Source organism: Mustela nivalis (genome assembly GCF_964662115.1).
Source record: "Mustela nivalis genome assembly, chromosome: 18".
Taxonomy (NCBI): domain Eukaryota; kingdom Metazoa; phylum Chordata; class Mammalia; order Carnivora; family Mustelidae; genus Mustela; species Mustela nivalis.
In genome coordinates, this window is record NC_139037.1 from 55,116,925 (window position 1) to 55,143,134 (window position 26,210).

Below are 26,210 nucleotides of genomic sequence, written 5' to 3' on the forward strand. Positions count from 1 at the left end.
TTTTTTTTGACAGACAGAGATCACAAGTAGGCAGAGAGGTAGGCAGAGAGAGAGGGAGGAAGCACGCTCCCTGCTGAGCAGAGAGCCTGATGCGGGGCTCCATCCCAGGACTCTGCGATCATGACCTGAGCTGAAGGCAGCGGCTTTAACCCACTGAGCCACCCAGGTGCCCCTCTTTTTTTTTTTTTTTTTTTTAAGATCTATTTAGGGGCACCTGGGTGGTTTAGTCAGTTATATTAACATGTCTCCTTTCAGCTCAGGTCATGATCCCAGGGTCCCGGGACTGAGCCCTGCATCAGGCTCCTTGCTCAGTGGGGAGCCCGCTTCTCCCTCTCCTTCTGCTACTCCCTCTGCTTGTGCTCTCTTCCTTTTTTAAAAAAAGGTCTATTTATTTGAGAGAGAGAAAGACTGTGAATGGAAGGGGTGGGGTAGAGGCAGAGGAAGAGAGAATCCCTAGCAGACCCCCATGCTCTGTGCAGACCCTGACAAGAGGTTTGATCCCAGGGCCCTGAGATCATGGCCTATGCAAAAATCAAGAGCCGACATCTAATCAACTGAGCCACACAGGTACCCCTATTTGTGGGAATTCTTAAGGCCTAGAATGAAGGTGGATTCATCCAAATAGGACTTTTGTTTCTACCTGATGCAGGGGACATTAGAAAGAGATTACTTGAATCTCGCTTCTCAGCCTGAGTTCTTGAGTTGACCAGAGTCAAATATTTGGGCTGCAAATCCAAGGTAGGGCTGGCTTGTGCTTATGACATGCCAGGAACTTTAAATATTTCCCTTCATTTTGCTCATTTTTTTTCTTTTTTTTTAAGATTTTATTTATTTATTTGACAGAGAGAGATCACAAGTAGGCAGAGAGGCAGGCAGAGAGAGAGGGGGAAGCAGGCTCCCCGCTGAGCAGAAAGCCTGATGTGGGGCTTGATCCCAGGACCCTGAGATCATGACCTGAGCCGAAGGGAGAGGCTTAACCCACTGAGCCACCCAGGTGCCCCATTTTGCTTATTTCTGAAGCAAACTTCTTTGCATTCCCTGTTTTGTGGAAGGCTTGGGTATGAATTTCTAGTTCTTTTTTTTTTTTTTAAGATTTTATTTATTTATTTGACAGATACAGTGAGAGAGGGAACACAAGCAGGGGGAGTGGGAGAGGGAAGCAGCCCCCTCCTGCCAAACAGGGGGGTCAATGCGGGACTTGATCCCAGGACCCTGGGATCATGACCCAAGCTGAAGGCAGACGCCCAACAACTGAGCCACCGAGGCGCCCATCTAGTTCATTTTTATACTGAAGGTGTAGCCCTTTGAGGTGTGAAGTTTAAGGGAAAACCTTTTACCCTGATTCTTACTTGTGCAGACTCTGGTGCTTTATATCTGACCTCCATGGTCTTTTTATTTCTTAAAGATCACAAAATAGGAAACTACAGGTATAGTTTGCTATATTTGACTTTTACTTCAGGAAAAAGTTGTTTTGGATGTCCCCTTTCCCCATTGTTTTTGTCTGTACTTGAATTTTTGTCTAGTAATCCCTCACTTTTTCAATATTTTAATTCTTTTAAGAAGATTTAAAATATCTCAGACTTTTAAGTTACCTACAGTGAGAGAGTTGATCCAAATATTTAAATTGCCTATTACCAAGAGGGCATATTTTATTTTCTAAGATGTGATCGAATAATAATTATTTCCCTGCACCTTGCATTTTGCTCTTATCACTAAGTATTTGGAATAGAGCAACAAGCCAAGTTGTTTGCTCTTAACACTAAACAGTTGGTAAAGAGCAACAAGCCAAGTTGTTTTATTTTTGTTTTTTATTAAACAAGCTGTGGCTAATTTTGTTTTTTCCCAAGATTTTATTTATTTATTTGACAGAGAGAGATCACAAGGAGGCAGAGAGGCAGGTGGAGAGAGAGGAGGAAGCAGGCTCCCCACCAGGGCTTGATCCCATGACCCTGAGATGGTGACCTGAGCAGAAGGCAGAGGCTTTAACCTACTGAGACACCCAGGCGCCCCTGTGGCCAGTTTTATTAAAGAAAAATTCTGCATGATTTACTCTTTACTGGTCTGTGTGGAATGCTTCTAATGTTATCAGAATCACCTGGACCAGTAATAGTGTGTATATTCTTTGTAATTCCCATGTGCTGTGCCCGGTTCAGTATTATTGCCACTCTAGTGATGGACACCAGTTTTGGCTGACATGGCATAATATTCTATTTCAGATTTCCTCAAGGCTGGGCAATTGTTGGTGAGGATGACCAGTTTTGCTTTGCCATGTATGATCATTTTCAGAGTCTGCTTGTACCCCAGCACATACTTTCCACTTTTCATAACAAGCTGGAGCCTAGAGTTGGTCGACTCCCACGACTTTTTTATCTTCTTTGGGGCCACCGTCTTCCCACCTTAGGTGCGGATGGCTCCAACCAAGAGCAACTGCCAAAATGGCCAGGAGAGAGAAAGGCTGACTTGAATTTTTAAGGATTTTTAGGAATTAGTCAAGTGCAGAGTGGTAGCGGGGGTAGGGTAGGTCTTGGGCATGAGAGAGTATGGCCAACCCTGAAACTGTAAGTGGTTGAATCTGATTAAAGCATGAAATGTGCAGAGGGTCATGGGAAGAAGGTAAAGTTAAAGAGGTCAGCAGGGCTCGGATCTAAAGGTTTTTAAGAAGCAGTTTCTCCAAGATGGGATGGGAGGGAGACAAACCATAAGTGACTCTTAATCTCACAAAACAAACTGAGGGTTGCTGGGGGGAGGGGGGTTGGGAGGAGGGGAGTGGGATTATGGACATTGGGGAGGGTATGTGCTTTGGTGAGTGCTGTGAAGTGTGTGAACTGGCGATTCACAGACCTGTACCCCTGGGGATAAAAATGTATTATATGTTTATAAAAAATTAAAAATTAAAAATTAAAAAAAAAGAAGCAGTTTCTCTCACATAGCACAACTCCATGGGAGCATTATGTAGGTGGTAATCTAAGTAAATGGTGCTCACTGACATTCGTAATGCAAATCCTAGAAGATTGCCTTTTACCCACTAGTCTAAGAAGAGAGAAAGGGAAGAGGTAGGTGGTAAATCAGAGACCCCACCACCGCAGCACGTACCCCAGAGTCCCCGCAGAGACAATAGAAAACCCTTTTTCCAGGGTCATAAATTCTCTAGGCTCACACAAATTCATGATCATGGAGGTGGGTACCTTCTAGGTTTTATCCCAGGCTCTACCTTACCTAGATCAGTAGTGCTAGGTTAGTGGTATACTTTCTTTTCTAGAAGATAAGGAAAAAGGAGACAATTTCTTAAGGAGCCAAATGTTCTCTGTGACTCGACTCCTCATCCCCAGGAATGCCGAAGCACTTGCAAAGCTGGTAACCCTGGGGAAACTGCCTGTTGTGGCCCATCCCCCTCCCAACCTGGTTGATAACCCGACCTCCATCTTCAGCTCCTGGCTCAGCAGCCTTCCCCGGCCCATCAAGAGCATGGTCCTCACCAGTTTTCGAAGGTCAGTAAAAATAGGTGAGGAGAGCTTAGAGTTACTCAGAGCCTTCAGCGAAACAGAAATTTCAGCTTTTGTTAGCACTAGAAAAAAAAAAAAAATCTCAGAAGCAGCAGGATAACCTACAGCCCTGGTAATGCAAAGAACTATAGCCTGCAGAATGCCTTCTGTGGATGCTGTTAGGTGGCTCGGTTTTCCTCATCAGAGGGTCAGCCTGGAGACCTGATCTTCTCAGTGACCCGCAGCTTTTAGAGACTTTCCCGGGGAAGATAGATAGTATCCTTGTCTGTATGTTTGTGTTAAGTTCAAGGACACTTTAACTCCTGCCCTCTCTCTCCTTAACAGGTTAAGGCGGGCCCAGTCATTTCCATTCGTGACCTTCCTTGAAGCCATGTCATTCATTCCTTGGTCTGTCTTCTGGTCCATCCTCCTCCTCCTGCTTTTGCTGACACTGAGGCTGAGCAGCATAATAGGGCTCATGCAGGCCATCCTTACTCCACTCTAGGACACCTTTTCTTCTTTCAGGAAATATACAAAGCTCCTTACAGGTACTCTGACCAGTGCCCAACTCCCACCAATGGCCCTGAGTTCTCTGAGACTTTTACCCAGTCCAGGTGTATAACCTCTGCTTAGCCCTTGTCTTCCAACCAGACCTCTGACCTTGATCCAGATCCAGTGTTTCCTCCAGTGGTTGTCTTTGTGTTCATGTTCCTGTGTGGCCTCTTCTTCACTCAACCTTCAGGCATCTACTACATGAGTCTGCTGAATGAATACTGGACGGTCTTCCCCATAACCATCATCATCATACTTGAAAATGTAGCTGTGAGCTGGGCCTATCTGGCCAGGAGGTGATAGCTTGGGTCTATAGGGAAGGTTGACCCCTTTCTTGTTGCCTCTCTTATCACCCAGCTAGAGTGACATAGGTACTCTTAACTTCAGGGCCTTCTGAAAAACCTGTTTGTTCATTCATTCAATACTTAACATACTTATTGAGTGCTTATTACGTGCCAGGCACTGTTTTACTTACTAAGGTTATTGAATAAAACAAGCATCCCTGTCCTTAAGGAATTTATATTCTAGTGGTAGTAATAAGCAATAATCAGATGAACATATAAAAAGATCAGGTGCTGATAATTGACAGGAGAAAATCTAAGGGTAAAGTAAGATGATCAAGAATGGGAATATGCATGGGTGTTAATTTAGATAGGATGGCAAGGAAGGCCTTCTGATAAGGTGACATTTGAGCAGACTCCTGAGTGAAATGAAGGAAGGAGCCATGACAGATTTTGAGGAAGTGTTCCAAGAAGCAGAGGAAACACTTTAGTACCGAGGCAAGAGGAAGCATTATGCCTGGAATTTCTGAGGAAGGAGATCAGGTTGGAGTAGGTTGTTGGTAGATGAAGCCAGAGAGAACAGGAGATCATGTAGGACCTTCTAAGCCTTTGCAGGAGTTAGCTTTTATACATTACTTGAGGGGTAGAGGCACTGAAAGTTTTGAGTAGGGGAGCGGCATCATCAGATTTATTTATTTACTTTTAAATATACATAAGACTGCTGTGCAGAAAATAGACTTGAGGATTCAAGAGTGAAGCAAGGAGAGCAGTTAGGTATTATTGTAATATTCCAAGTGAGAGCTAACAATGGCTTGGGCTAGGGTGGTAGAGGTGTTAAGTTAAGAGGTGTCTTCTAATGCTGCAAGGAAAAGCCACCAGAGAAGAGGGAACAAGATAATCAGGGACTGATAGACATAACTGTGCAAGGAAGAGTGGTAAAATCCAAATAAAACACAAAGGACTCCTGAGCCTGGCTTTTAACAGGCTGGTGTGTAGACATCCAAGTGGCATTATTCAGAAGCAGAAGGCTTAGGTGGCAGCATTTTCAGATGAGAGTTGTTCACACATTCAAAAAAATTTCTTGAGGCTTTCTCTGTGTTGGGAAGGCCTTGTCATTACTGGGATACAAATAAATTAGAGTGAGTTCCTTCTTTCAAAAAACACAGACACCAAAGAGGAAGACATATATAAGCAGATAATCCCAGTCCAGGTGGTAAGTCTATAGTCAAGGTAGCCAGGGACACTCTAGGGGGACCTGGAGAGACTGGGAAGGCATCATAAAGGAAAAAATGGTTGAGCATCATCCAGAAAGATGAATAGGTAGACAAAGAGAATGGCATTCTAGGCCAGAGAACCCACTTGGATATTTATTATGATTGAGAACCTGCAGTAGAGAAGGCTGTATCCATGGGCTGGAAGAAACTAAGGAAAGTTCCCAGAGGGTCAAGTGTTGCCTTTTTTTTAGTTTGCATTGTTCAGCATGGATACCCAGCACGTAGAAGAGTCCCTCGCACATCATGAACACTTTCATACTCTTGGAATGAATGAAAGGACTAGACCTTTATCCTGATGGCATTGGGTACCCATGAAAGGTTTTTTTTGTTTTTTTTTTTAAAGATTTTATTTATTTATCAGAGAGAGAGAGGGGGAGAGAGCAAGCACAGGCAGACAGAATGGCAGGCAGAGGCAGAGGGAGAAGCAGGCTCCCTGCCGAGCAAGGAGCCTGATGTGGGACTCGATCCCAGGACGCTGGGATTATGACCTGAGCAGCTGCTTAATCAACTGAGCCACCCAGGCGTCCCCCCATGAAAGATTTTGAGCAGTAAAGGGATGTTTGAAAATATTTTCTTCAGTTGGGATGCAGGACTGACTAGGGAGAAGATAAGAGAGGGTGAGGCTTGAGCTGAAGCAGAGTTTTGGAGGTGAAGTAGAATATTTGAAAGATGCTAAGGTCTGGCTGGCCTCAACCTCCAAGTCTGGGTGAGGCCTGACTAGGCCTCCCACAGTCTTGTGGCCCTTTCTTCCAGGTTCCTTGAAGACTTGGCAATCATGTGGAGACCCCCTGCTTCTCTCATCATTCGTGGGCTGTGGTGCTTTCTGTCTCCATTTGTGCTGCTAGCCCTGTTTGTGATTACTGTGATTCATCTGTCTCAGAGGACGATCACCTACGTGGCCTGGGACTCAAACAGTGTGAGCCTCCCTCCCCTGACACCCGACCTTCCTAGGGAGTGGGGGCTAGATTTTCAATCTACCCGTGGCCTAAAGACCCTATCATCTCATTCCCTGACTCCCTAAAGACTCCTTAGTCCTCCGCCCTCCTTGCCTTCCTTCGCCTCCCACCCTTCCCTTCTACAGTCCTTCCTTTTCTGGGAACTTTGACATTCTGAGCCCCTTTCCCATCTTTCCACAGTCAAAAGAGGTTCTTCAACAATACCCATCATGGGGGCTGCTTACAATTATTGCCCTTTTTCTCATGGTCATCCTCCCCATCCCCACATACTTTGTAAACTGCCTCACCTAAAGGATTTCCTTCAGCTCCACAGGCAGGGCAAGCCTGTGATATCCTCCAAGTGCTTACCCTTAATCCAGCCAGCACTTACTACAGAGGTCCAAAAGGAAGAAGTCCTATAAGCTGATAATCAAGTTGCTGGTTAACCTGTTGGTGATTGCCCAATTTCATTCATTTGACATCACACATTCCTTGAAACAGCATAATGGGCAACTCTTAATACCAATGTGTGACTGTTAATGTCCCCAGATGGAGAACTGCTTTTACTCCCAAGAGAAAGGCATTATTTGGTTGACTCATGGGGCCTGGATTTGCAGCCCCCTCCCAGAACCCATCCTCCCTGGTTACCACTGTTACTGTGTTTTCCCCATCCCCTTCCTCAGAGAGAGAGAGAGTGAGAGTGTGTGTGTGTTTACACACACACACACACACACACACACACACACACACACACACACACACTGTCAGTAATGCCTAACAAATCTGCTTCTTGTCTTTTCTGTTCAGCTCCTAGAAGGGAGCTGGAGGAGTATTACTGTTGGTCAATAAATCAGTCCATTGGGACTCCAAGTACTGGGTGTCAGCAGACTTTTTTTTCTATAAATGTCTTTTCCCCAGGAGTTCTTTCTTTTGAGAGCCAGATGTCCAGCCCAGAGTTCCTGCCTTCTTGCCCTGGCAAATTCAGAATCTCTATTACTAACCTTGCTTTATCCAGGGATTGGCCTTTAGCCTAGACAAACATGGGAAATGGTGGCTTCAGCAAGGATGGAAAGAATATAAATGCATTTGCTAATGGGACATGGTAATCCTATATTGAGTCTAAAAATTAAAAAGAGGTTCCAAGACTGTGAATTGACACACACCAGTTTAGGCAACTACCAATCTAAATTGCTGAGCCCGCCAGTGTCCCATGTCTGTGTGGTAGAAGACATGGCATGTTTTTTGTTTTTGTTTTAAGATTTTATTTATTTGACAGAGATCACAAGTAAGCAGAGAGGCAGGCAGGGGCGGGGCGGGGGCAGGGGTGGTGGAAGCAGGCTCCCTGCTGAGCAGAGAGCTCAATGACCTGAGTCGAAGGCAGAGGCTTTAAGCCACTGAGCCACCCAGGCACCCCTACATGGCAGTTTTACTGCAGGGCTAAATCGAATGAATTTGCCTAGTGGGTGATGGCTGAGTAGGGATCTCAGGACTTGTGGGAGGAAGCACTTCACAACTGAGCTGAATTATTTCCCATTAGGAGATGGGGTCCGTCAGTTAGCGACTGGGGTTTGGAGCTGTGGCTGAAGGTGGTTTGGATTCCAGAAGATCCAAGGAATGTGTTTCCAAATGTCCTCCATATCTTGGATTGCTTAGCTACCATTGGGTGGCTGCTTCTCGGTAACTTTCTGTGACAAAACCCAACCATTGGCGGGTGGGACCCTGAGGATGGGCGGGGTAAGTAGGAAGAGGTGAAGGTCGCAAGTCTCTGGACCGCTTAAGTTTCTCGCTGGGCAAGCTCTGGGGATTGGAGGGCTTGACTGGACGTGAACCTCTGGCTCGTCGCCTATTGGTTCCTGTGCCTTGTAGCCCCGCCTCTCACTCTCATTCGCCCCCCCACCCCCATCCAAACGATCTGTCCGCGGGAAGCCCGGTGCTATTGAGTCTGGTAAGGAGAAAACCCAAGAGGAGGCAGTCACCTTCTCACTACCTGATGGTCTGAGTTTTAAACCCCCTTCCTTCAGGGAACACGGGTGTTCATCCTCCTTTCTGCCTCCCCGTCCAGTTTCAGCTTTGGGAATGGAACGTGTGGGAGAGGGATTAAGAAGGAGGGGTTTACTGGGTAAACCTATGGGCGTGGAATGAAGCTCTTGGTTTGTCTCTCCCACTCTAAATTTTTATCTTATCTGGACACTTGTTGAATGTCCTTTGGTGTCTAACTGCAAGGCTATTTGAATTGCCACTGTCTCAACGTTGCTGTGGGGGCTACTGTAGATTGTAGATAGAAAACTGATTCCTATTGTAGGTTCTTCTCTCCATAGCTGTGGGGGTCCTTACTGTCCGAAGTCCGGTTTGGTAGCCCCTTTGTGTGTGATGACCAGATTTTCTTTCGCATTGCTCTTGGGAATCTCTGGCCTTGGACAAAATGGAGCCCCGTCCCTTGGTAGGGTACCTTACTACCTTACACATATCGTCACTTTCCTCACAAGAATGGTATGAGATATGGCTCTTGTCATCCTTAATTTTCATCAGGAGACTGGGAAGAAAGAAGGGTTCCCACAGTGAGTCAGGGGTAGCTTGATAAAGATTCTCGTCTTGTGGCTTCTACCCCTTTTATTTCGGAAATGTTCAAACACATACGAAAGAATAACAATGAATACCTTTGTATTCATCACCGTCTTGTAACCAATTCATGACCAGTCTGGTTTCATTTTCCCTCCTCCCACTGCAGACCTCCCCATTATTTTGAAGCAAACCCCAAATTTGTCCTTTCATCTGTAGATATGTCCGTACTTACCTCTAAAAAATAAGAACCCTTTAAAAAAAACCTGACAAAACTATTATCACTATTTTTAAAATAAGTAACAGTAGTTCTTTAACACCATCAAATAAATACCCAGTCAGTAGTCAGATTTTCCTGGTTGTCTCATTTTTTTTTTCTTCTTCTTCTTCTGGTAGCTTTATCTTAACAGCTTTGTGGCTTTCTTTAAACTTTGATGTATTTATTTTTTTTAAGTAATCTCTACACCCACGGTGGGACTCAACCCGTGACCCCAAGATCAAGAATCACATGCTCTACTGGCTGAGCCAGCCAGGCGCTCCTTAACAGCTTTGTTGAGATACAAGTCACATACTATCCAATTCACCCATTTAAAGTGTGCAGTTCAGTGGCTCGTAAATCACACTGTTGTGCATCCATCCCCACAGTCAACTTCGGTACATTTCCATTACCCTCAAAAGAAACCCCTCTCCCTTTTGCTGTCACCCCAACTACTCCAGCCTCCAACCTCAGCCTTAGACAACCACTGATCTACTTTTGGTCTAAGAGATTTGCTTAATCTGGACATTTCATGTAAACGTGATCATGCAACACATGCATTCCTCTGCAATTGGCTTCTTTCAAAACATGACATATTTTCAGACTTCATCCATGTGTAGCATATATCAGTATTTTATTTCTTTTTATTGCTGACTGTTCCACTGTAGAGTTCTACATTTTATTTATCCAGTTCCCAGCTGATGGACATTTAGGGTTGTTTCTGCTTTGGGGCTATTATGAATAATGCCGTTATGAACATTCATGTAAAAGTTTTTTGGGTCAACATATGTTTTTATTTTTCTTGACATATACTTAGGAGTGGAATTGCTTGATCATATGCCAGCTCTGTCATATATCAACTATATGAGACACTGTCTCATAATTCTTTTATATTGCTTAAATCATCATCCAAATAAAATTCGTATGTGGCAGTTTGTTGCTCTATCCATTGGGGGACCTTTTAATCTATAGATCTCCCTCTCTCTTCTTCCCCTGCAGTGCATTTACTGATGAAACTGAGTTATTTGTTCTGAAGTTTGTAACCATCTGGAATTTGCTGATAGCCTCCCAATGGTGATCTTTAAGATGCTCCCTGTTTCACAGATTTTCTTTTTTTTAAATTTTCTTTTTTATTTTTTTAATTAACATATAATGTATTATTAGCCCCAGGGGTACAGGTCTGTGAATTGCCAGGTTTACACACTTCATAGCACATATCTTCCCCAATGTGCTTCATGGATTTCTTATATATTGGTAGTTAGGTCAAGAAGTTGATTAGTTTTAGAGTCGATATTCTGGCAAGAATACTTCACGAATGGTATTATGTACTTCTAGCAGGAGGCAAAAGATATTCTCTCTTTTTGTGATTTGAGCAGCCATGAATGGTTGTTCACTAGATACACATACTCATTAGAGATTATAAAGTGATGGTATTCTAACTTTAGCATTCCTTCTTCTTCTTTTTATTAGCTTAATACTTCTAGAAAGAGAAACTTCCAATGACCAAACATTTGTTACCTGAGTGAACAGTTTGTATGAGAAAAGCAAAGTAAACTTTGATTCTTTCTGCTTATTTATCAGAATTAATTTGTACATTTCATACCCCAGATCTGAAATCAGCTATTTTTCCAAGGATATCTAGTTCCTTTTGATGGGAAATGATATTTAGAGATCACAGTTTTGCGCTAGGGGTGTTCATTGCTACTATCATTGTTCCTAGGCCTTTTTAATTGATAACAGCTGGGAATTCGTTCTCTAAGATAAAATATATTATAAAACTCATGTTCATTTTTTCAATTCAAATTCAGGATTATGGGGATTTTTACTTAGCTTCTCAGATCTTTCATTTACATATTTTTCTGTCATGTGGTCTGATGCTCTTGGTGTTCTTTTCTCAGCTAGAAGTTGGTGTCCAGAAGCCCTCAGCCTCATTGTTTCCCAGAATGAGCTCAACACTGTCTCCCATTAGTTTTCCCGTCCCCAAGCCTACAAATCATCTGTGTTTCCATCTAGGGCATAGGACAGGTGAACCTGGAGTCTAGGCAGGCAAACTGAAGCAAAATCTCGGTCTTAGGAATTTGTGCAGTAGAGTTTGTAGACATCTGATATGGAAGTGCCCACATGTCTTCTCACTGATTTAGGTGTCCGTGGCAGCAAGACTAATCCCAGACCCACTCAGTGGTAGAAGTATCGTTATAGCCTCTGTCTTAAGGGGCTTTCTGGCCCAGTGGGAAGAACATAGCATTGGAGACAAAGAATCTGTTTTTATTATATCAAACCCTTAGGTAATTCTGTGATCCTCAGCAAGTCACTTTCTCTCTTTAGTCTTAGCTTTCGTATCTGTCAAATGGAGATGGGGAAATAATCCCACAAATTTCTTGGGGAATTAAATCATTAAGCATAGGGGAATGATTCTAAGATTAGAGAGCTAGTATAGATGATAGGATGCAAAGATTCTATAATTTTCCCCTAAATCTATGCATTTACCCAAATTTCATACACAGATGTTAGAAACTCAAATATTCCCCACTATATAAGATATTTTAAGTTACTGAATCTAAGCTATACTAGAAAGTAGGCTCTAAGAAGGCAGGAATTTTATTTGTTTGCTACTGTGTCCATATACCCAGAACAATGTCATATGTGCTTCCAGGCCCAAGTGGACAATCAAATATTTGTTCAATGGATAGATTAATCCAAGAAGCTGATATTTTATTTATTTTTATTTCGTCAAGAAGTTGAATTTTTAAATAGGTAAAACAATTTTATTTTAGGTCTGGGTGTGAGAATTCTCCACTTCATATGTTATTTCTCCCTTAATTAGAAAAAATGCCCAGGCCACCTGGGTGGTGCAGTGGGTTAAGCTTCCGGCTCTTAGTTTGGGCTCAGGTGATGATCTTAGGGTCGTGAAATCAAGGCCCACAGTGCAAAGTTGGCTTGAGATTCTCTTTGCTTCTCCCTCTGCCCCTCCCACTCATGCTCTCTCTCTTAAATAAATAAATAAAAAGAAATACATGTTAACACACACACATAACCTTTCGAATAGTCCGATGTGGTAGAGCACAGATATGAACAGCTTTGTTTTTCCCCAAGCTCTGTGCCTGCCCTCGTATTATTGACTTGATCTTGCCGAGTTCTAGATGCCTTAACTTCCAATCATTTCCATTCATTAAAAATCCAGTCTAACATCTACTTTGAAATTCCAATCTCATCTGCTTCAAAGCTGCTTCACTCCCATTCCTGGACAAGCTTCTGTCTCAAGGGACCTGAACTGGAAAAGAGGTGGTCTCTTCTTTTATTCTTCCTTCCCTTTTGACTCATCACCTCCCCCTTTTCTTTTTTTTTATTTTTAAAGATTTTATTTATTTACTTGACAGAGATCACAAGTAGGCAGAGAGAGAGGAAGGGAAGCAGGCTTCCTGCTGAGCAGAGAGCCAGATGGGGGACTGGATTCCAGGACCCTGAGATCATGACCTGAGCTGAAGGCAGAGGCTTAACCCACTGAACCACCCAGGCGCCCCTCCTCCCCCTTTTCTAAACCTGTTTTTCACCACAAGTGCTCCAGTGTTTTCAAACTTAAGACCCCTCCTTTCTTCAAGCCTAAGTCTTTATGGAAGAAAATAAGGGACAGTCATCTCCAACTTTGCTGGAGATAGAACTACATTTGTCCCTTGGTGGTGGTCTCTGCTTCTCTGGGGGCACCCAGCCTCGCCTTGGATTCCCCAGAGTGTAGGAGGAATCTGAACTGTGACTTTCTTGTGGAGGCTTACGTGTGACTTCTCCCTGGACAGCATGCTTTGCTGACACAGGAGATTTGACTCTAATGTAACCTCTTCTACCTCTCATATCCTCCTCCAGAAGTCAGCCTCTGTAAGTAGTGTACCTACTGGGGTGCCTGGGTGGCTCAGTGGGTTAAAGCCTCTGCCTTTGGCTCAGGTCATGATCCCAGGGTCCTGGGATCGATACCCCCCCCCCCCCGCACCCCCCCACCCCCACCCTTCGAGCCCGCATCCCATCGGGCTCTCTGCTCAGCGGGGAGCCTGCTTCCTCCTCTCTGCCTGCCTCTCTGCCTACTTGTGATTTCTGTCTGTCAAATAAATAAAATCTTTTTAAAAAAAGAAAAAAAAGCAGTGTACCTGCTAAGGAGTTTAAGCTGAATTGTTTTTGATGGTGCCTACTTGACTCATATGGAATGCAGACATGCTTGTCACCATGACCCTGGTCAAGAATCTATATCCCCTAAGGTCCCATGTGCCAGTACCCCAACACCACTGTTTTGCTCCTCTCTAGAGGAAATCAATGTTCTGACTTATAGGGTAATTATTTCCTTGCTGATTTACTGTTTTAGAACCTATGTATGTATCCCTATATTGTTTTGCTTTACCTGTTTTGGAGATTCTCTCTCTCTCTCCTGTCTGCATAAAGTTACAGTAACTAAGACAGTGAGGTAAATATGCAAGGATACACAAAATGACCAGTGAAATAGAACAAAGAACCCAGAAACAGACCCAAAGATATATGGAGCTTTAATAAATGGCAGAGTTGACACTACAAATAAATAGGGAAAGAAAATTCTGTTTAATAAATTGTGCTGATGGGATGCCTGGGTGGCTCAGCTGGTTAAGCCCCTGCCTCCGGCTCAGGTCATGATTCCAGGATCCTGGGATGGAGTCCCACATCCAGCTCCTTGCTCGGCAGGGAGCCTGCCTCTCTCTCTGCCTCTGCCTGCTTGTGCGTGTGTGCTCTCTCTCTCTGATAAATAAATAAAATCTAAAAAATAAAATAAAATAAATGGTGCTGATACAATTGGATATCCATATTAAAAAATAAATTTAGAGTCACCCTTCACACCTTATAAAAAAAATCAATGTAAGATGGATTAAAGTCTTAAGTATTACAAAGCAAAAATCTGGGTGGCTCAGTCAGTTAGATGTTTGCCTTTGTTTTGGGTCATCATCCCGGGGTCCTGGGATGGAATTCCACATTGGGCTCCTTGCTCAGTGGGGAGTCTGCTTCTCCCTCTGCTGCCACTCCCCCTGCTCATGTTCTCTCTCTCTCTCTCTCGCTTGTGCTCTCTCTCTCTCTGACAAATAAATAAGGAATCTTTAAAAAAATGAAAATTTCAGATAATATATAGAATATCTTCTCAGACAATATATAGAATATAAATAAGGGAATTATCCCAATATTAAAGAGCTGATATATATAAATATTTAGATATCTGACATCTATCTATGTAGAGATTTATATCTGTTTTAGTTACTGCAGCTTTGTTATAAATCTTGATATTTTACAAAGATTATAAATCTTTAAAAATACCTTCATTTAAAAATCTTTTTTTTTTTGAAGGTTTTATTAATTTGTTTGTCAGAGAGCGAGAACAAGCAGGGAAAGAGGTGAAGGCAGATGCTTAACTGACTGTGCCACCCAGGCGTCCTTTAAAATCTTTTTAAAATTGAAGTATAATTGAAACACAAGGTTTTCATTATTTTTTTAAAGATTTTTATTTATTTGACAGAGATCACAAGTAGACAGAGAGGCAGGCAGAGAGAGAGGAAGGGAAGCAGGCTCCCCGCTGAGCAGAGAGCCCGATGCGGGGCTCGATCCCAGGACCCCGGGAGCATGACTGAACTGAAGGCAAAGGCTTTAACCCACTGAGCCACCCAGGCACCCCTTAATTATTTTTTAATTTAAATTTACATATAGTAAAATGTGTAGTGTATAGTTCTATGGCTTTTGACATATACATATAGAGTCATGTAACTACCACCACAGTTGAGATACAAAACAGCTAGCTCCATCACTCCCAGATTTCCTTGTGCTGCCCCTTTATAATCAAACCCTATCTCCACCTTTAGCCTGCCGCAACCAGTGATGGGTTCTCTATCATTATACTTCTGCCTTTTCCCCTGTGTCGTTTAAATGGAATCATACTTTATGTAGCCTTCTGAGTCTGTCTTCTTTCATTTTGTGTAATAGATAAGAAATTCATGGATGTTGACTATCAATATTTCATTCCTTTTTACTACTTATTGCATTCTATGAATGTACCACAGTTTATTATTCAGTAGTTGAAGGATATGTGGGTTTTTCCAGTTTGGGCAATCATGAGTACAGTAGCTATAAACATTGGCATACTGGTTTTTGTAAATGAAACTGCTTGGGAAAATAGCTACTAATGGTATTTCTGGGTTATGCAGAAATGTAGTGCAGTTGGTTAAGCGTCTGCCTTCAGCTCAGGTCATGATCCCAAGGTCCTAGGATCGAGCCTTGCATTGGGCTCCTAAGAACCCTGATTATCCCTCTGCCTACCTCTCTCTCTCTCTCTGACAAATAAATAAAATCCTTTAAAAAAAAAGTGTATTTTTAACTTTTAGAAGAAACTATGACTCTCTGTAGCTATACCATTTTGCATTCCATTTTTTTCAAATTTTTCTATTTTGGTAAAATACACATAATGTAAAACTTAAACCATTTTAACTAGTTTTAAGTGTACAACTTAGTGGTATTAAATATATTTATAGTGTTGCACACCATCACCACCATCTGCCTCCACAACTCTTTCCTCTTGTAAAACCGGAACTTTATATACATTAAACAATAAATTGCTATCACCCACCCCCACAGGCCCTAGCAATTACCATTTTAATACTCCTTACCTCCATTTTGATTATTCTGAGTACCTTATATAGGTAGAATCATACAGTCTTTGTCTTTTTGTGACTGGCATTGTTTCACTTAGTATAATATCCTTAAGGTTTATCTGTGTTGTAGCACATGTCAGAATTTCCTAAATTTGTAGGGCCAAATAATACCTCATTATATGGCTATACCATCTTTTGCTTATTCATTTATCCCTCAGTAGGCACTTGGATTGCTTACACGTTCTAGCCGTTGTGAATAATGCTGCTAGGAACATGGGTGTATAAGAATATCTTTGAGACCCTGCTTTCAATTACCTTGAGTATATAACCAGAATTATATGATAATTATATTTTTAATTTTCTGAGGAACTGCCTTACTGTTTTCTACACAGCAGCTATACCATTTTTTACATTGTCACCAACAGTGCACAGGGGTTCCAATTTCTCCACATCTCCACCAACACTTGTTCTTTTCTTTTTTTCCAGTAGCTGTATGAAAATGTGTGAGATAGTATCTCATGGTAATTCTTTGCCCATTTTTGAATCAGATGTCGAGTTCTCTATGTATTCTGGATACGAATCCCTCGTCAGATAACATGATTTCACAAATATTTTCTTTCATTCTGTGGGTTGCATTTTTACTCTGCTGACATTATCGTTTGATATACAAATTTGAAAAATTTTTTCCTTTTTCTTTTTTTTTTTTGAGATTATATTTATTTGTTTGACCAAGAAAGCAAGAGAAGGAAAATAAATAGGGAAAGCTGGGGAGAGAGAAGCAGGTTCCCCCAACAATGCAGTGCTTGATCTTAGGACCAGGATGGTAGGATCAGAACCTGAGTGGAAGGCAGATGGTCAACAACTGAGCCACTCAGGTACCCTGAAAATTTTTCATGATACCTAATTAGTCTACATATTTTTTGTTGCCTGTGCCTTTGGTGTCGTATCCAAGAAATCATTGCCAAATTCAGTGTCACGAAGATTTTGTTCTGTGTTTTCTAATAGTTTTAGGTCTTTGATCCATTTTGAGTTAATTTTTATATATGTTGTCAGGTAAGGAAGGGTCCAACTTCATTCTTTTGCATGTGGATTTTCCCAGCACCATTTGTTGAAAAGATTATTCTTTCCCTATCAAATGGTCTTGGCAGCATTGTAAAAAATCATTTGACAACGTATGCAAAGGTTTCTTTCTGAGCTCTCCATTCTATTGTATGTCTGTCTTTTTTTTTTTTTTTTTTTAGGATTTTATTTATTTATTTGACAGAGAGATCACAAGTAGGCAGAGAGGCAGGCAGAGATGGGGGCAGGAGTAGGGGGGAAGCAGGCTCCCTGCTGAGTGGAGAGCCTGATGTGGGGCTTGATCCCAGGACCCTGAGATCAGGACCTGAGCCGAAGGCAGAGGCTTTAACCCACTGAGCCACCCAGGAGCCCCCTGTTGTATGTCTGTCTTAATGCGAGTCCCACATTGTTTCCATTAGTGTACTGTTTTGAAGTCAGCTCAAGTATGAATCCTCCATCTTTGTTATCCCTTTTTAAGATTGTTTTTGGCTATTCAAGACCCCTTAAGATTCCACACAAATGTTCTATTTATATTTTTTAAAAGTCATTCGGATTTTTATTGGGATTGAATTAAATCTGTAGATTGCTTTGGATTATATTAACATTTTAACAACTTTGTCTTTCCATTCATGAATACGAGGTATGTTTCCCTTTATTTATGTCTTCTTTGTTTCAGCGTTATTTTATAGTTTTCAATACGCAAATCTTTTACTTCTTTTTGTTTATTCCTAAGTATTTTATTCTTTTTGATGCTACTGTAAATGGAATTTTTTTCATAGTTTCTTCTTTGTTCCATTCATTAAGAGTATGTTGTTTAATTTCCACAATTTTTTGTGTTTTCCAGTTTTACTTTTGTTAATGATTTCTATTTTTTTGTCAATTTTTAAAAGACTTTATTTGAGAGAGCAAGCAAGAGAGAACAAGTCAGGGGCGGGGAACAGACTACCCACTGAGCAGGGAGCCCCATGTGGGTCTTGATCCCAGGACCCTGGGATTAAGACCTGAACCAAACATAGCAGTTTAACCAACTGAGCCATCCAGGAACCCCTTGTTACTGATTTCTAACTTCATCTCTTGTGGTCAGGGAAGACATTTCAAATGATATCTACCTCTTAAAATCTGTTGAAACTTAATTTGTGACCTAACATTTGATCTACACTGGAAAATCTTCTATGTGCACTTCAGAAGACTATAGGTGCTTGTTGTCATTAAACTGTATTCTGTTTGTTTATGTATTAGATCTAGTTGGTTTATTGTCTTGTTTAGGATCTCTGCTTCCAGATGGTAGGTAGTCCTATCTGTTACTGAGAGTCGGGTATGTAAGTCCCCATCTGTTACTGTAGAACTCTTTCTTCTTTTAGTTCTATTTATTTTTGCTTTATGTATTTTAATCTGTTATTAGGTATGCAAATACTTAGAATTGTTATATATTCTTGCTGCTTTGAACCTTTTATTAATACATAATGTCTTTCTTTGTCTTTTGTAAACTATTTCAGTTTAAAGTCTGTTTTTTCTGATACTAGTTTAGCCACCCTTGCTTTCTATTTTTATGGTATATCTTTTTCTGTCTTTTCAATCTATTTGTGTCTTTGGATCTAAAGTGAGTCTCTTGTAGACAGTATATAATTGGATCGTGTGTTTTTATCCATTCTGAAAATAACCTGTCTTTTGATTAGATAAGTTTATCTATTTACATTTAAAGTAATTAATGATAAGGAGAGATTTACTGGTGTCATTTTGTTATTTGCTTTCTATATGCCTTATAGTCCCTCCATGCTTATTCCCTTATTACTGTCTTCTTTGGTGTTTGGTTTTTGGGTTTTTGGTTTTTTTTGTAGTCCAATGTTAAAATTCCTTTCTCGTTTCATTTTCTGTATATTTGAGAGCTATTTTCTTTGTGGTTACCATGGTGATTACATAAAACATCCTAACATTAGAGCACTCTAATTTGAATCCTTACCAACTTTTCAATAACATACAAAAATTCTACTCCTTTATAGCTCTCTCACCACTCTTTCTGGTTGGTGATGTCACAAAATTACATGTGTGTTCCCAAACACAAACTAATAATTCATTTCAATGCACTAGTATCTTAACTTCTATAGAAAACCAAATGTGGAGTTACAAACATAGGTTACAATGAAGCCAATTTTTAAACTAATAATTTTTTAAAATGTATTGGTTTCTTGAAATCATCTCTTTTGGGGCACCTGGGTGGCTCAGTCAGTTGAACGTCTGACTCAGGATTTCAGCTCAGGTTATGATCTCAGGGTTGTGAAATTAAACCCTGTGTCAGGCTTGAGATTCTCTCTCTCCCTTTCCCTCTGCCCCTTCCCCTGCTCACTCTCGCTCAAATAAATAAGTAGATCTTTTTAAAAAAGAAATCCTCTTTCATGTAGAAAATAAAATATGGAGTTACAAACTATTGTTACATAATACAGTTTTTATAATCACCCATAATTTACCTTTTGAGATCTTTATTTCTTCATATGGCTCAAATTAACTTCTAGTGTCCTTTCATTTCACCCTGCAGAATATTCTTCAGCATTTCTTGTAGGCAGGTCTAGTGGTAATAAACTCCCTTAGATTTTGTTTATCTGAGAACGTTGGGATTTCTCCTTTTGTTTCATTTTTCCAATGTGAGCATTGGTGATAATAAATTTCCTTTTAAACATTGCTTTAATTGCAATACAGAAAATTTGACATGTTGTATTTTCATTTTTGTCTAGTGCAAATATTTTCCAGTTTCCCTTAACAATTCTTCTTTGACCCATAGATTATTTTTAAGTGTGTTGTTTTACTTTCAAACATGTAGGGGTTTTAAGGTATCTTTGTTTTTTTTGGTTTTTGTTCTTATGAATTTATTTATTTGAGAGAGAGGGAGATAGTAAGAAAGAGCACGAGGTGGTGGGAGAAAGAGAAGTGGGCTCCCAACAGGCAACCCAACCCAGGGCTTGATCCCCAAACCTCAGGAACACGACCTGAGCCAAAGGCAGATGCCTAATGGACTGAGCCACCCGGGTGCCCCAGGTATCTTTGTTTTTTACTTCTAGTTTAATTCTATTATGGTCAGATAACATACTGCGTATGATTTTATTTTATTTATTTTTTATTTTTTAAAGATTTTTTATTTTTATTTATTTGACAGAGAGAAATCACAAATAGGCAGAGAGGCAGACAGAGAGAGAGAGAGAGAGAGAGAGGAGGAAGCAGGCTCCCTGTTGAGCAGAGAGCCCAATGTGGGACTCAATCCCAGGACCCTAGGATCATGACCTGAGCCGAAGGCAGAGGCTTAACCCACTGAGCCACCCACCTATAATTGTTAGGACTTGTTTTATGAGCCAGGATATGATCTTTCTTAGTGGATGCTGCAGGCATTTGAAAATAAAGTATATTCTGCTGTTGTTGAAGTATTCTAGAGATATAAATTAGATTATGTTGTTGATAATGTTATTTAGGTCTTTTATGTTCTCATTGATTTTCTGTCTGCTTGGTCTGTGAATTATGCAGGAGGAGTGTTGAAGTTTCAAATTGTAATTGTGGGTTCTCTGTTTCTCCTATCATTTCTATCACTTTTTGCTTCATGTATTTGGATCTCTGTTTCAAAGTGTATATATATTCAGGGGTGTTTTGTCTTCTTTGTGGACCAACTCTTTTAACATTATGTAATATCTTTCCTTAAACCTGGGAATTTTTTTTACTTTCTAAAATCTGCTTTGTGTGTTATCAACCCAGCCACTCTAGATTTGTTTTAATATTTGCATAGGACATATTTTCCATCCTTCATTTTTTAAAAAAGATTTTATTTATTTATTTGACAGATCACAAGTAGGCAGAGAGGCAGGCAGAGAGAGAGAGGGGGGAAGCAGGCTTCCCGCTGAGCAGAGAGCCCGATGCAGGGCTTGATCCCAGGACCCTGATATCATGAACTGAGCCAAAGGCAGTGGCTTAACCCACTGAGCCACCCAGACACCCCTATCCTTCATTTTTAAAACAGCTTTACTGAAAGAAGCCACCCAGGTGCCCCAGTATTCCATTTTTTAAAAAGATTTTATTTATTTCACAGAGAGAGACACAGTGAAAGAGGAAACACAAGCAGAGGGGAGTGGGAGAGGGATCGACCTGGGGGTCGATCCTAGGACTCTGGGATCCTGACCTGAGCTGAAGGCAGACGCTTAATGACCGAGCCACCCAGGCACCCCAGGATTCCATTTTTAATGTATTATAATTTTTTAGTTATATATCTTTGAATTAAGTTTTTTAATGGTTGTTCTAGAACTGATTTTTTTTTAAAGATTTTATTTATTTATCAGAGAGAGAGAGGGGGAGAGAGCGAGCACAGGCAGACAGAATGGCAGGCAGAGGCAGAGGGAGAAGCAGGCTCCCTGCTGAGCAAGGAGCCTGATGTGGGACTCGATCCCAGGATGCTGGGATCATGACCTGAGCCGAAGGCAGCTGCTTAACCAACTGAGCCACCCAGGCGTTCCTAGAACTGATTTTTTAAAAATTTATTCATGAGAGAGAGAGAGAGAGAGAGAGAGAGAGAGGTAGAGACAGAGGGAGGATGTGAGACTCGATCCCATGACCCCAGGATCATGACATGACCAAAGGCAGACACTTAACCAACTGAGCAGGCACCCTAGAACCAATGATATTAAGCATATCTAATTTCACACAGACTACTTGAGCTAATATTTTATTACTTCAAGTAAATATAGAAGCCTTATAACCTTAAGAAACCCTTCCCCTTTATTTATTTATTTATTTATTTATTTTTAAGATTTTATTTATTTATTTGACAGACAGAGATCACAAGTAGGCAGAGAGGCAGGCAGAGAGAGAAGAGGAAGCAGGCTCCCCACTGAGCAGAGAGCCCGATGTGGGGCTCGATCCCAGGACCCTGGGATCATAACCCGAGCCGAAAGCAGAGGCTTTAACCCACTGAGCCACCCAGGCGCCCCGAAACCCTTCCCCTTTAAATTATAGTTGTCACTTATATGATGTTTATATACATTGAAAGCCTCCCCAATCATAAGTGTTTTTTTGTTTTCAACTGCAAACATTTTTTTTTTAATATTTTATTTATTTATTTATTTATTTATTTATTTATTTATTTATTTTGAGAGAGGGAGAGAATGAGCATGCAAATGGGAGGTGGTAAGGGACAGAGGGAGAAAGAGAATGGAGCCCAACATGGTGTTCTATCTCATGACTGGAGCCAAAATCAAGAGTCTAATGCTTAACTGACTGAGCCACCCAGGCACCCTTAAAGATTTTATTTTTAAGTAATTTGTGTACCCAACATAGGGCTCAGACTCACAATCGTGAGATCAAGAGTCACACACTCTACCAGCTGAGTCAGCCAGGCACCCCACAACTGCAAACATTTTAAAGAAAGTCTATAAAAGGAAGGGAAAAGTTTATTTTACTTATTGCAGAATTTATCCTCTCTTATTTCTGATGTTCCTAGCTTTCCTCTGATGCCATTTCACTAACACCCAGAGAACTTTCCTTAGCCTTTCTCTTAGAGCAGGTCTGCTAGTGGGGGATTTTCTTAGTTTTCCTTTATCTGAGAATGTTTTTTATCTCATTTCATTCCTGAAGGATATATATCTTTTATGGATATAGAATTATGTGATGATACCTTTTTTCCTGTTCTCACTTGAAAGCTACTGTTCCCCTTATTTCTGGCTGCCATCTTTTCTAATGAGAAATCCACAACTATTCTGATCTAGCCTTTTATGTAATCTGTTGTCTTTCTTTGTTTACCTTACAGATTCTTCCCTTTGTCCTTTTAGCAGTACAGTTATGATATGCCTGAACATGGCCTTCTTTGAGTTTTTTTTCCTATTTAGGATTTGATGAACTTCTTGAATTTATATATTCATATATAATATATATATATCACATATATTCTGTGAATTTATATATTTTGCCAAATTTGGGGAGTTTTGCATCATTATTTCTTCAAATATTTTTTCTTTACCCATCTCTTTCTCCCTCATTCTTGGACTTCTGATATTGTCCTATAGGTCCCCAGACTCTGCTCATTTTGTTTGCAGTTTTTTTCTCTCAGTTCTTCAGATTGGACCATTTCAGGTGCACCTGGCTGGCTCAGTCTGAAGAGCATGGGACTATTGATCTTGGGGTTGTGAGTTTGAGCCCCATACTGGGTATAGAGATTACTTAAAATCTTTTTTTAAGAAAAGATTTGATCATTTCTAATGATCTGTCTTCATGTTCCATCTAATGAATTTTTAAATTTCCATTTTTACTTCTTGGCTATAAAATTTCTGTTTGGTTTTTTGTTTGTTTGTTTGTTTGTTTGTTTCTCTGCTGAAAACTTCTATGTTCCATTAATTTCAAGAGTTTTCACCTTTACCTCACAGAGAGTGAGGTAATTTAATATCTTAAATATAAAGATTTAATATCTTTGTCTAGGGTTTTTTTTTCCCCCTAATAAGCAAAATGGTGGAATAAGAGGTCCCCAGCTCACTTTCCCCTACACATAAAACAATCTGGGAGCCATCCACAGACAAAAGTGCTTTTGTGGGAGTTTTGGGATTCTGGTAGGAGGTTGTGAAATCCCAGGAAATTCTAGGACTAAGGAAAACTGCTTTGAGAAGGCACTGTCCTGGTGGCAGGCCAACCAAATATGTTCCTGGGTGCAGAATGAAAATCACTCCATCTCCTTATGGACTTGGCTGCACGCCCACTTGGCTACAGTCCTGCATCCAGTTCCATCCATCAAGGCTCCAGGAGGAGCCACAGTCATCCGTGTCCCAGTGTCAGGCCTGCTAACCATGGGTCCAGTTGCAGATCCTTGAAGCATCCCTGTGATCCAGCTACAGCCCCACTCTGACTGCCAGTCTAGGGTCAGACCTGCCTCCACAGGGGCCCTGAGGGAGACATCATCCTGGTAACAGTCCAGCCAATGTTGATTCTGACTTTGGATCCTGAAGCAGCTCTGTGACCTGGCTTCAGCCCTGATCTCAGTCCTGCCTATGCAGGGATCCAGCACTGCCCGTCTGTGTTCCTCATAGCAGGCTTGCCAACCTCAGTCCTGATGTAGACCCTAAAGTCAGTCCCAGCTATGTACCTTTAAATGGCCCTGGGATTGAGTGCCAACCCCTCTCTGCCATGGTTGGGAGCAGTTCTGACCACCCAGAGAAACTGGTGAGAAACTGCCCCTCTGAGCTGCAGAGGTCAGCCCAGAATTAGGCTGACCTAATTCTTGATGGCAGAACTTGAAGCAGTCCTGTGATCCAGCTCCAGCCCACTCTGCCACAGTCTGTCTTCCTACTCGGGGACTCGTCCAGAGACATGGTGTAAGTGCAACCAGGGATTGGCGGGAGCTATAGCCATCTAGGCCTGTTAACAGACCTGCTGTCTATAGACTTGACTGGGGACTCATTTTATGAGGCCTGCATTACCTGATACCAAAGCCAGCCAAGGAGACTATAAGAAAGGATAATTACAGGCCAAATTTTCTGATGAACGTAGATGCAAATATCCTCAACAAAATCCTAGCAAATTGAATTCAACAGCCCATTAAAGGGATCATATACCATGATCAAGTAATATTTATCCCAGGGATGCAAGCATGATTCAACTTATTCATATCAATAAACATTATATACCACATTAACAGAATAAAGGATAAAGCCATATGATCATCTTGATAGATGCAGAAAAAGTATTTAACAGAATTCATCATTATTTTATGATAAAATCTCTCAACAAATTAGGTATAAAGGATGTACCTCAGCAAAGGCCATATGGGACATGCCCACAGCTAACATCATACTAAGGGGTGAAAAATTTAAATGTTTTCCTCTGAAATCAGGAACAAGATAAGGATGCTACCTCTCACTACTGTTATTCAATATAGTACTGGAAGTCTGAGCCAGAAAAATTAAGCAAGAGAAAGAAGGTATCCAATTTGGAAAAGGAGAAGTAAAATTGTCTCTGTCTGCAGATGACTCCTCAAAAAAACTGTTCGAACTAATAAACATATTCAGTAAAGCTGCAGGATACAAAATCAACATGCAAAAATCAGTTGCATTTCCATACACTAACAACCATCTGAAAAAGAAATTAAGAAGACAATTCCATTTACATCAAATAGAATAAAATACTTAGGAATAAATTCAACCGAAGAGGTAAAAGATCTGTACACTGAAATGTATGAAATGTTGGTGAAAGAAATTGAAGAAGACACAAATAATTAATACTGTGTTCATGGACTGGAGAATTAATAACCAATAGTATGTGTCAACATGTCAGTATAACCCTACACAGTCTACAGGTTCAATGCAGTGCCTATTTTTATAGGGATTATATTTCCAATGACAATTTTTCAGAGAAACAAAAAAATCCTAAAATTCATATGGAGTCACAAAAGATCCCAAGTACCTACAGCAATACTGAGCAAGAAGAACAAAGTCAGAGGCATCTTACTTCCTGGTTTTAAATCATACTACAAAGCTACAGTAATAAAAACATAAAAACAGACACAGGGATCAATGGAACAGAATAGAGAGCCAAGAAATAAACCCACACATGTTCAGTCAACTAAGGTGCCAAGAATACACAATGGGGAAAAGGATATTCTCTTCAATAAATATGTTGGGAAAACTGGATTTTCAAAGGCGAAATAAAGAAATTGGAACTGTGTCTCATGCCATACACAAAAATCAACTCAAAATTGGTTAAAGTCTTAAATGTAAGACCTGAAATTCTAAAACTCCTAGAAAAACACATGGGAAAAGTTTCTTGACATTAGTCTCGACAATGGTTTTTTGGGTTATGACACTGTTATGCCCCAATAATGGGTCCGTGATTAAAGGAGCGAGACTGATACAAAGCGAAGGTCAAGCAAAGCTTTATTTCGCGCCAAGCATCAGGAATCTAATGGAACGTTCCAGCCGCACATCTTACAAGAGAGGGCGACCCTTCTCGGTTTCACAGGTTAGCTTTTAAGGGCAAAGGCCATGCGGTCTGGCCTGGCCACGCACAGGTGGCCAGTGAGATTGTAACACACACAGGAAGCTCCACAGTGATGCTAGGTGACCAGTTGAGTTACAATTTACCCTAGTAGACATTTGAACCAGCCTATTACACCTTGATGGGATTGGCGCCAAAAGGGCTCCCAAAGGGCGGGGCCCA

General features: G+C 41.0%; 1 protein-coding gene and 1 pseudogene across 3 annotated transcripts in view; both read left to right on the forward strand.

Moving 5' to 3' along the window:
- LOC309853317 (orphan sodium- and chloride-dependent neurotransmitter transporter NTT5-like) overlaps positions 1–6,946 on the forward strand; it is a 36,418-nt pseudogene extending 29,472 nt beyond the window's left edge. Inside the window, exons 6-10 of the transcript in view lie at positions 3,330–3,488; positions 3,828–4,030; positions 4,153–4,330; positions 6,343–6,505; positions 6,726–6,946. The product of the transcript in view is annotated as an orphan sodium- and chloride-dependent neurotransmitter transporter NTT5-like (transcript). The remainder of the gene's footprint in view (positions 1–3,329; positions 3,489–3,827; positions 4,031–4,152; positions 4,331–6,342; positions 6,506–6,725) is intronic.
- A 1,476-nt stretch (positions 6,947–8,422) lies between these two features.
- LOC309852889 (orphan sodium- and chloride-dependent neurotransmitter transporter NTT5-like) overlaps positions 8,423–26,210 on the forward strand; it is a 44,263-nt gene continuing 26,475 nt past the window's right edge. For both annotated transcript variants that reach the window (XM_082710339.1, XM_082710340.1), the window contains exon 1: positions 8,423–8,469. The gene's annotated coding sequence lies outside the window, so the exon portion shown is untranslated. The remainder of the gene's footprint in view (positions 8,470–26,210) is intronic.